Source organism: Gorilla gorilla, chromosome 4 (assembly GCF_029281585.2).
Source record: "Gorilla gorilla gorilla isolate KB3781 chromosome 4, NHGRI_mGorGor1-v2.1_pri, whole genome shotgun sequence".
Taxonomy (NCBI): Eukaryota; Metazoa; Chordata; class Mammalia; order Primates; family Hominidae; genus Gorilla; species Gorilla gorilla.
In genome coordinates, this window is record NC_073228.2 from 145,513,991 (window position 1) to 145,525,311 (window position 11,321).

Consider the following 11,321-nt stretch of genomic DNA (forward strand, 5'->3'; position numbering starts at 1 on the left):
TGGCCGGCTGTGTTTTCCTGTTTGTATGAGAGGAAGTTGGCTGTGAGTCAGCAGACACAGGAACTGTCAGTAGCTAGGGGAAGACCCCTGCCTCAGGGGAAGAAGAGGGGAGTTGGAGGAAGTGATTCCCACCTCTTCCAGCTGCCTCAGCTAGGGGAGGGACTGTCATCTTCAGCCTACTGGAGCCCCACTTTCCCGGCCTTCCCTTTGAGAAAGAGAATTGTAGTAATAAAATAATAATTGCAATAGCCATAATAAGGGCTACCAATTATTGAGAGCTGACCGTGCTCCAGGATCTATGTAAACATTGCTTTGCAAACTTTAATCCTCACAAATATCCCTACAAATAGGAAATTTTATCACCTCTATTTTACATATAAGGAGACAGGGAGCATTAAATAACTTGCTCAAGACTCTGCAGCTAGAAAATAGCCAACCCTCCAAGTCTATATCTATAACTACCATGCTCACCTACCACCCTGGACAGGACCCCTGCACCATGTCCTTTTTTTTGGATGGGCAACTGTGGTGGCAGTGAGAATGCTCCTCACAGACCTTACACTGTGAGGAGTGAAATTAACCAATGGCCCCAGCTGCTTCTCTCTGAAATCTAAGGCCAGCTTCCCACTGGGCTGCTCCCAGCCAGTGACAGACCTCAGCAGAGATCCTAAGGCAGACCCATTCCTGGGAGATAGGGGACTCCTTTGACAGCTGACTTTGGATCAAGATTTCCCAATGGCTTTGCTGAACTTTCCTTTGACTGGTGTTTTAGGATGCTCCTCTCAACCTTTATTCCTTCCCTCTCTCCTTCACAGCTCTCCTAGCTCCAGGCTCCCTTCTTCTCTCACAGGCATCTCCCCTAGTCAAATCCTTGCATTCTGCCTTGGCAGCTTCTTCTTTAAGGACTCAGACTAACCCAGCAAAATAAGGGAGCAGGAAAAGACAGTAAAGGGCACAGGGAGTTTTGAGGAATGGATGCCGGGGAGTTTGGGTCAGGGGCTAGATGCAAGAGTTCTGAACCTTTTTGTGCCATGTTCTCTTTTGGCAATACGGTAAAGTATGTGGCCTCATCTCAGAATAATATTTTAAAGTGCATAAAATAAAAGATATAGGATTACAAAGGAAACCAATTATGTTGTAATACACATACAAAACCGATGTGATATAGTAATATATGTGCTTCTTTATTAATGCTTTAAATAAGATCTAGTGGTGGGTTGATACCTCACATAACTTTGATGCAGTGATGAGCATAAATGGTATTTCAAAAGATCTGCAATATTGTAATATGATGTAAAAATATATGTGATTTCTACTGGTGACAAAGCCATAGTTATGGCTAAAATGACTGGTTTGTTGCTATTGTCATAATTGGAGGAAATGTTAAATTTCAGCTAGAGATTAGTGAAAGTAATATTCTTTTCCCATCCAAGTCCACTGACTCCAAGTTAAGGACACCAATGCCAGATGATGGGGCAGAGCCACAGAGAGGGAGACCTGGCTTCCTCCCTCAGACCCCACTTCCCTTCTTTGGCTCAATGATATGGGGCAGGTGGAGGCTTCTGGCCCCTGGCTTGTGTCTTCCTGAGTTCAAGCGATTCTCGTGCCTCAGCCTTGTGCCTCAGCCTCCCGAGTAGCTGGGATTACAGGTGCCTGCCACCACACCCAGCTAATTTTTGTATTTTAGTAGAGACAGGGTTTCACCATGTTGGCCAGGCTGGTCTCAAACTCCTGACCTCAGGTGATCCACCCACCTCGGCCTCCCAAAGTGCTGGGATTACAGGCATGAGCCACCATGCCCGGCCGAAATTAGTAAATCTTAAATCTTAATCTTAACACATAGGACAAAAGGGACACTAGTGAGCAGAGGAAGGGGAAGAACGAAGCAATGAGGAGATGTGGAAGGGAATTCTTCAATAGCCTCTTCCATGTCTCGATTTGTTCCCCACTCAAATGATAGACTATTAAGCCACAATCACTTTGGAGGCCACTTTGTTCACCAAAAGTGGATGGTATGCAGTAATTAAGAACAAGGTCTCTCAGCTAGGCACTGTGGCTCACACCTGTAATCCCAGCATTTTGGGAGGCCAAGGCAGGAGGATTGTTTGAGAGCAGGAGTTTGAGGCCAGCCTGGGCAACATAGCAAGACCTCGTCTCTACTAAAAATTTTAAAATTAGCCAAGTGTGGTAGTGTGCACCTGTAGTCCCAGCTACTCAGGAGGTGGAGGTGGGAGGATTGCTTGAGCCAGGAGGTGGAGATTGCAGTGAGCCGAGATCGTACCACTGCACTCCAGCTTGGGTGACAGTGAGGCCTGTCTCTAAAAACAAAACAAAACACCACCACCAACAACAACAAAAACTAAAACAAAAGGTCAACAAAAAAACAGTCTCTAAAATAAAGCCCTGATGCCACCTCTACCAGCTGTGACCTGAGCAGATTATTCATCTCTATTTTGCCCTGTGTGCCTCAGTTTCCTTTTCTGAAAAAAAGGAGAGAGAATAGTGCCTGACAGGGTTGTAAAGATTAATCTATGGAAATATATGGGTAGTATGTGGAAAGGACCTGACATTCAATGAGTGCTCAAAGTGTTTCCTGTTCCTTGTTCCTATTTTTGCCAGTTACTTCCATGATAACTCTGGTATGCACCCAGCTTGCCTGTTTCTTCATCACTCTGGCATATCCCGTTACCTATTTTAATCAATCAGCCTGTGTCATCCTATTGCCAAATTAGACCACATTGTACCCCTTGTATTTTCCCCAGGGTCCCCAGTTGTCATCTTGTCTGTTCCATCACTTTTGTTACTCAATTTCCTGTCACCCCTGCAACTCCTGATCGCCTCCATGGTCTCCAGTGGCCTCCAGGTCACACTCCTTTCCTGCCCTTACCCTCTGGATGGTAGAAGGCACAGCCATCACTCACATTTGGTCCTGATGAGATGGGACAGGGCCTAGGGGGATGCCAAGGTGCAAGTTTCTTTTTATTTATTTATTTATTTGAGACAGAGTCTCCCTCTGTCGCCCAGGTTGGAGTGGAGTGGTGCGATCTCGTATCACTGTAGCCTCCGCCTCCCAGATTCAAGCGATTCTCCTGCCTCAGCCTCCCTAGTAGCTGGGATTACAGGCGCCCACCACCACATCTGGCTAATTTTTGTGGTTTTTTTTTTAGTAGAGATGCAGTTTCACCATGTTGGCGGGGCTGGTCTTGAACTCCTGACCTCAGGTGGTCTGCCTGCCTTGGCCTCCCAAAGTGCTGGGATTACAGGCGTGAGCCACCGTGCCCGGCCGAGCATGTTTCTTACAGGAAGGAAGACTCCCATTCAATCCTTTCATTTATTTCTCATGTTTTTATTAATCATCTTTTCTGGATCAACCACTGCTCAAGGGTTTAGAGATGCAATGACATGCTCAGCAGACTTTGGGGAACATGACCTGCTCAAGAAGTGAGACATTTATCAAACAACCCCCAAATAAATGTGTAATTACAAACCAAGATGAATTTTCTGAAGGGAAGCACTGTAAGAGCATATAACAGAGGCAGCTGACCTGGCCTGGGGGTCTGGGAGGCTTCTGCAGGGAGCTCTGCTTTAGTTGAGATCTCAGAAAGATGGGTAGGAGTTAAACGGGATGGGAGGGAGTGTTCTAGGCAGAAGAACCACGAGTGCAAAGGCCCTGAGGTAGGAGTCAGCCTGGTGAGGAAGGGAGACAGATCAAAGAGACAGGGAGTTTGGGACCAGCTGAGACTGAAAGGATCTCAGGGGCCAGGCCATGCAGGCCCTTGGAGGTCTTGTATGAGATTTGGTCTCCATGCCAGGAGCCATGGGGAGCCAGGGAAGAGTTTAAGCATGGGGCAATAGACTCATGAATTTAGGTTTGAATTTTAGGAAGATGGCTGCATGGAGACTGGTTAGGGTCAGCACAGCCCTCCCCACCCCTAATTCCTCTGGCCTGAGGGCTGTGCCATTTCCCCCTAGACTCCAGAGCTACCCTCCAGCGAGCCCCTTCCCACTTCCCTCCTCACATTTTTGTGAGGATGAAGTCATCATTGAGGAGAGGAGGGAGTTCCAGGCCTCTATGCCTTCTTTATCCTGGAGAACTGGGGCAGCCCTGGGGTCAGGGGGAGGGAAGGAACAAACACAGAACACCTCCCTTCCCCTGCATCCTCACTCCCATGACTGGGCCCTGTCTCCTTCCACCCTAGGCTATTGACATGAGCTGTATTTATAAGATTTTTAATGCAATTTTACTGCAAAATGTTTTATAAAGGGCATCTAGTACTACATCTACTACTAACTCCCCTTAGGGCTTGGGGCAAGTCATCTCTCTTTGGGTCTCAGTTTCTTTATACATAAAATTAATGGCAGTGCTGTTTGATAGAATTTCCTGCAATGATGGACCGTGTTCTATATTTGTGCTGTCCAATATGGCAGCCGATAGCCACATGTGGCCATTGAGAGGTTGAAATGAGGTTGGTGAGCCAGAAGAGCTGAATATTTAATTTAATTTAATTGTAATTAATTTAAATTTAAACAACCACTGGCTGCCAATATTGGACAGCACAGGCAAATCTTAAACTTTTTTGAGACTCTGGTGACAGTTATGGATCTCTCCCTAGAAAAACACCCTGCACCCAACTCTCAAAGACGAGGGCCCTTCCAATCCTATTTATGCATCCCGGGCAAAGCGGACTGTAGACTGCTGGGGCTCAGGTCCCTCATCTCCTCTTCCCTTCCTGCTGCCTTGAAAATGCTGAAATAGGGCTTTGCCTAGAGGCAGGAGAATGACAAGGATGATTCCAGGAATTAGCAGACCTTTGTTTTAAGCTTCTGGTGCACCACTGCACACATCTAAAGAAAGATAGAAGAGTGAAAGCAGGGGTAGGTGCAAGGAGAGTATTAGGGATATTTGGACATGCTCAGTCTCTGCCCTACCTCCCTGCAAACCACCAAATTGCTGCTGGGCCAGTCCTTTTTTGGACACAAAACTCCATCGGAGTGTGAGGCTGTACTCCAGATATGGGGCTGTGCCCTGGGCATGCAGTATTTATGAACTGGGGCTTTGGGAGTGACCAGAGGGGGTGGGGGGGGGGGCAATCTTAGTCCATTTGCATTGCTGTAACAAAATACCGGAGACTGGGTTATTTATTTATTTATTTTTTATTTATTTATTTTTTGAGACAGTCTCACTCTGTCATCCAGGCCGGAGTGCAGTGGCGCTATCTCAGTTCATTGCAACCTCCACTTCCCAGGTTCAAGTGATTTTCCTGCCTCAGCCTCCCAAGTAGTTGGGATTATAGGCATGTGCCACCATGTTTTGCTAATTTTGTGTTTTTAGTAAGGACGGGGTTTCACCATGTTGGCCAGGCTGGCCTCGAACTCGTGACCTCCGCCAAAGTGCTGGGATTACAGGTGTGAGCCACTGTGCCCAGCCAACCGTTTACTCACTCTTGATGTTTTCACTGTCCAGACCATCTGTGGGTCAGACACTGCCCCCACCCAGGAATATGGAGCCCTGAAGGTGTCAGGAGAATGCACTCCCTGCCTTGCATGGATGCAGTTGTCTACTCCATGGGGGAAAGAGAATATTGTTCTCCCTTCTCACTTCTAGGATCTAATCACTCTCTCCCAGAAAACTCACTGCACAGACCCATTTACAGGGGGCAGTTTTCACTGGGACTTAACTTCCTACCCTCTGATCTCCCCACTCGCTTTCTTGACCATGCCTGCCCCTCCTCCCTCATTGTTCAGATGTCCATCTATACTTTCTCTCCCATCTGGAAAGTAGTTGCTTGGTTCCTGTCCCCCGGGGTCTCCATTTCTTTGGCTTCAGCAGAGATGCTGGACTGGTTAAACTCAGGCTCCAGCGGTGACCACAGTGTGGGACACAGACGGGGAAACAGCTTTCAGGAATCCCTTTGTCTTAGGTCTTTGAGAAGCAGAGCCTGTGGTCAGGATTCAGGTGGAAGCCCTGAGCTGAGGGAGAGGAAATGGAGGATGCAAGGTGAGACGGTGCGGTGCCTTCCCGTCCTGCCCTGCTTCACACAAGCCCCTCAGAGACACTGCTGGCTACTCAGCAGGGGTGCTCTCTCTCGGCACGTGGGTGGGACTTCTCCAGAAGGTAAGGAGGAAATCCACCTTGGAGCAGTCCTCAGCTCCCACGCATGACCTGTCTCCCATGGGTCAAGGTTCACCCCACAGAGTCACCTTCCCATGCTTCTGGGTTCTGTTACCCAGCCCTTGGTGGCACTTGGAAACCAGGTTCCACACTGTACAGTGTGGCATTTTGTCTAAGTCTGAAAGTAGAGGAGCAGCCTCAAAGAGAGCAAGGAGGTAGTGAAGGAATTTGAGAAGAAAGGTTCATGTCTCAGGGCAGCCCATTTCTCATGCCACTGAGATCCACTCAAGTCCTCCCATTATACCTGACTTCTATGCCACCCTACAGGGCATTTTCCCCCACAGGGACAAAGTTGCCCTCACTCTTTCCTCATGAGGGAAAGTACAGTCCACTGGAATCAAGTCCCCTTCCAGAAAATGCCAGATGTGGTCTTAAGGAAGATAAAGAGGAGAGGGCTAATGAAGCAAGCTACAGTCCCACTGCTGTAGCGTGTCTTGAGTCCATAATTGATATTCTCTCCCTCCTTCTGTGACCCTCCGCTAGCCCTCTGCAGATCTGGGCTACTTGCCTGATGAGATTATACAGACTTTCATCCCCAAGAGATCTGATTCCTTTGTTGCCCTGTCCTTTTAGAATTGTTGTTGAAGTTGTCCATTGTCAATTACTACCGGGTGGGAAGTTCCAAGAGATGCCACAGCAAATCCCCTGGCTGGGGCCAGACTCCCCGCCTTCATTGCATCTATGCACATTGTATCTACAGCCCTGGTTCCTCATGGCCATCAGGATCAATGGCCCTGGCCAGCACATTAATGCCCTTCTTTGTCTATTAGCCCACTAGAATGAGGAGCATAAGGTGGCCACGTGGCTGTCACAGCTTCCAGTTTAGTGGAAACTACTGTGTTCTTTCATATAAGTTCTCCCTTCCTGGCAACTAGAAACTCGAATTGGCAGAGCCACCAGTTTTGGGGACAGAAAGCAAATATTCTACAAATGTGAATGAGATGGGCCACGTCCACTTCCACATTTGACTCCAGGACTGGCAATTTCTATGTATAAGGAACATAGTACTGGTCAAAACAAATACCGCATCAAGGAGTTGAGGGCCCCAACCCACAGGTGTCATGTTCCTGCCAGTGTCTTCACTGAGTGTTCGACAGGCTGTCCCCTTGTCCCATCAGGCTGGCAGCTTCTAGGTGATGAGGAGCAACCAAGTGAGCCCAGTGAATCTGCTGATCGGCATCCCATACACCATATACAAAGATGAACTCAAAAATGGATCAAAGACCTAAATGTAAGAGCAGAAACTATAGAAGTCCTTGATGACCCCATTATTGTACTTTTTTGGTAAAAACACTGTGGAAGACAAGCCTGAATCTGGAGCATGCACTGTTTCCAGTAAGAACGAATTACTGTCCCCTCCAGAGTAGAAAGAATAGGGTCAGTGTAACTGATCTGTGGCCAGAGGCTTGGCTGGTCTTCTGAGGAAGAGAGCCTTCTGAGGGAGGGCCCAGCACTGGTCTTGGCTGCAGGCAGGTTGAGTGATCAAAGTGGTAGAACTAGCTCATCCTTGGTGAGAGGGAGCCCATGCTGTTGGGCTCATACATAGCCTCCATCTCTGGTAGCATGACTACTCTGTTCAAGGGCTTTTGAGCAGGCATTCAGGGTAGACAGGGAGAGAGATTCACTCACCAGGCGAATCATTGTATCTCTGTGGAGCGTGTCCTGGCAAAAGATGCTCTGCTGGGTGTTTACCTGAGACCCAGAGGTTTGCACACTTGGTGCTCACTGTCAGTCCACCCATCTACCTCTTTCCTAGACCACTTTGTCACTTGCCTTTGGCTTTTGTTCCTTCGGGCTCCTGACTAGGGGACATTCACTATTCCACAGGAGCCAGGGAATATCCACAACTCAGGCTATTTGTTCGTCTAGAGAAAGCTAACGCCCAAGTGTACTGCTCAAAGCTTTGCACCCTGGAACCTCCCTTCCCCACTGTCCTTTGGGGCTACCCCAAGACGGCCATAATGTGGCAGCAATCCATTTCTAACTCTCACCAACATATCACACTGACCATCTGTGAACCAGGGCTGAGTCCCTTCCTCATCTAGCATTTGACCACAGGGAATTTGAGAAGGTTCTACAAAGTTTGTGACCCAATATGGCCCTTTCACTCCTATCTGCCTATGACTTCCTCTTTATTCCTGACTCATTGGGAAGTGGCCCCTCACCTCCAGCCTCTGATCTCCTTTCATATCTTTGCCAGACCAGGCCAGATGGGAGTGGGGCTGGGGTGCTGCCTGCGCAAGGCCTCAGCACCCTCACAGTAATAATAATGGTAGCAACGACTACAGTAGCTGCTGCTGCTGAAGTGCTCCTCATGTGGCAGGCATTGTGCTAATAAGCAGGACCAGGAAGAGGACGAAGAGGGTAAAAGCTTAGGCGACAAATTGTAAGGAGATCTCAAGGTCGTGCAAGTCGAAAGTCCTTAAAGTCCTGGTCCTGCTGAGAAGCTCCTAATAGATATTATCTTCTTTTATTCTCACAAGTAAATTTTATCACTTCCATTTTACAGATGAGGAAACTGATTCAGAGGTTAATTTGCCAAGGTCATACAGCCATATTTGACCCAAGCTCTTCACCACTAAGCTGTCTTAGCTCATTCACGTTAGCCTGGCCGCCCCGTGGGAAGTTCCCCTGCCCGTGATCCTCCGGAAGACTGCAGGTCCCTATGCCCACTCAGACAGCCGGCTGTTGGGAGTCTGCAAGCTGGCGTGACTTTGGTGCAAGCAGCCGCAGGAAGAGGCTGCCGCCAGAGCGGGCAGGAAAGGGCGCGTTCCCACATATGTCCACTAGATGGCGCCCCAATACCAAGCCACTGAGCTCCAGCGGCCGAATGGACAGGCCCCCAGCGGGGAGGCGCTGTGCGAGACCCGCCCGGCTGTCCGTGGACACAGGTCTCCAACCCTCCGACGCTCTCCCTGATTTCTGCATCACCGATCCCCTTCGCTGCTACCCCCAGGAGATGGTCTCGGGGAGGAGAGACTTCCCAGGGTACTTGGGAGGGATTCTTCCTTCTTTCCCCTGGAACTGTCTCTTAGCGGTGCCCAGCGCTTCCCAGGGCCTCCGCAGCACTGCCTCTCCCTTCGTTCCCTTCCTGAATTCCCCAGGCCCTCCTTGTCACTCCCACTCTCTCAGCTTCTGCCAGTCTTCTGAGGCAGGGACCATTAAGGCCGATTCCACAGATTTGGTGATGCAAATGCATGCAAATGTATGCAAATCGCCATGTAAAGGAGGCTTGCCACTGTGGTTCTAAGTGGCTGTCACAGCTTCTCTGACACCTGTTTTGGGAGACAGCTGCCCTGCCCCCTCCTCCTCGGTGTCTATCTGCTATTCGCCCCCCTTTCCTTCCTCCAAGGCTCTGGCCCCCTTTCCTTCAGCGACCCTGGTTGGCTTCTGGTTACAAAGGACCCTTGGGGACTTCTCTCCAAACCCCCTAAAGGGGGCAAGGCGAGAAGCACATCTTATTGGGCACCGACTTTGACATCTGATAATTTCACCGTTTTCTAGCTGTGTGACCTTGGGAAAGCAGGTTAACTTCTCTGAGTCTCAGTTTCATCGTTAGCAGAATGGGAATGATAGTAGGCACCTAATAAGGCTGCGGTAAAGACTCTATGCTACACTGCGTGTAAAGTGCTTGGCACACAGCCCGAGCATGGGAAGCATGTGGCTATCAATGTTATGATGATCACTGACCCTGTGGGTCATCGTATTCTGAGAACTCGGGCTTGGAGACAGAGATATGCAGGTGGACCCAGCTCAGGCATGTGCACATGTGTGCTCATCTCTGTACATGCGCGCGCACACACACACACACACATACAGCTGACAGCCTCACGCGCTGGAGGGGCGCACGCGCGGGTACACACGCATTCAGAAACACACACAGGAGGAGGCTGTGGGAGGTGGAATCTGAGTCATCGAGACCAGAGCTGTGGGTGGTGCTTTTGTCCTGATTTCCGGGGCTCAGTGCTCCATTTCGAACAAGGAAATGTATGCGGATGGCACAGCTAACCAGCCAGCTGAAGGGCCAGTTGTGTGGACTCCTTTCTTGCATCAGCCCCTTCCCCAGGGTTGCTATTGTGCCAGTCCCAGCCTAGCTCTGTGTCATCTGAGCTTTTCCTTCCTCTGACCCTGCCCCTAGCTCCACTGAGGCCTAGTAGGTGGGACGGGGCAGGCCCACTGAGGTGATAGAGCAGGCTCTCAATGACGTCATAGAGAAGGTGATGCCTGCTGCAGCCGCTCTCTGCAGAATGCCCTGGGAGCTTGATGGACGTAGTGAGGAAGAGGGTGTGAGGGATGTGGCATACAACGGTAGTTAAGAGCACTATCTTGAGAATAAGGTGAACCCGGGTTGAAGTCCTGGCTCTGCCTCTGTGTGACTTTTTGCAGTTCTCTTAACCTCTTTAGGCCTCAATTTCTTTGTCAGTAGAATGAAACCAGTCATACCTAACTCAAAGAGTTTTGTGACTTTTCAATGAGATAATGCACATAAACATGTGCTCTGTTCAGTGCTGCATGGACTGAATGTGTATGTGGCCATGATTTTGGATGATGCTGATTGAAGGGCAACCACACCCACAGCAGTTTCACGTCCTTCCTAGGAGTTGCCTCTCCTTCCACACCACTCAGTCCTGGAGGGAAGAAGAGAGGCAGTGCTTTTGGTGCCTGGGGTCTCCTGGGTCAGTATGGGCTAAGGTATCAATAGGTAGGTGTGTTGACCAGCTTTTCTTCTCTGATTAGATGATTAATCAAGATAGGTCGGAATCACAACCTTGCCAAAAGGGAAAGAAAGATGCTGTGGTTTACTGTGCACCTGTTATATGGTAGGCACCATGGTGGGTGCTGTCCCACGTGAGCTCTCGTCAACCTCCCAACAGCTCTGTGAAATAGGTACTAGCATCTTCAAGGTACAACCCAAGAAGAAACGAAGCAACTTGCCCTAGGATGTATAGTCGGTAAATAGAGAAACTGGGATTCAGACCATCTCCCATTCCACACTCTCTACCTTGCCATATACATCCACAGTTTTGATTCCTGTGGGCTCCATGGATGTGGCAATGGGGAGGATCAGTTCCTTGGATGTGCAGCCCCTGCCTCCAGAGCTGCCCAAGTCTGCTTGGGCCTTAGAGGGGGAGGGGTCTGTATTTCTCCG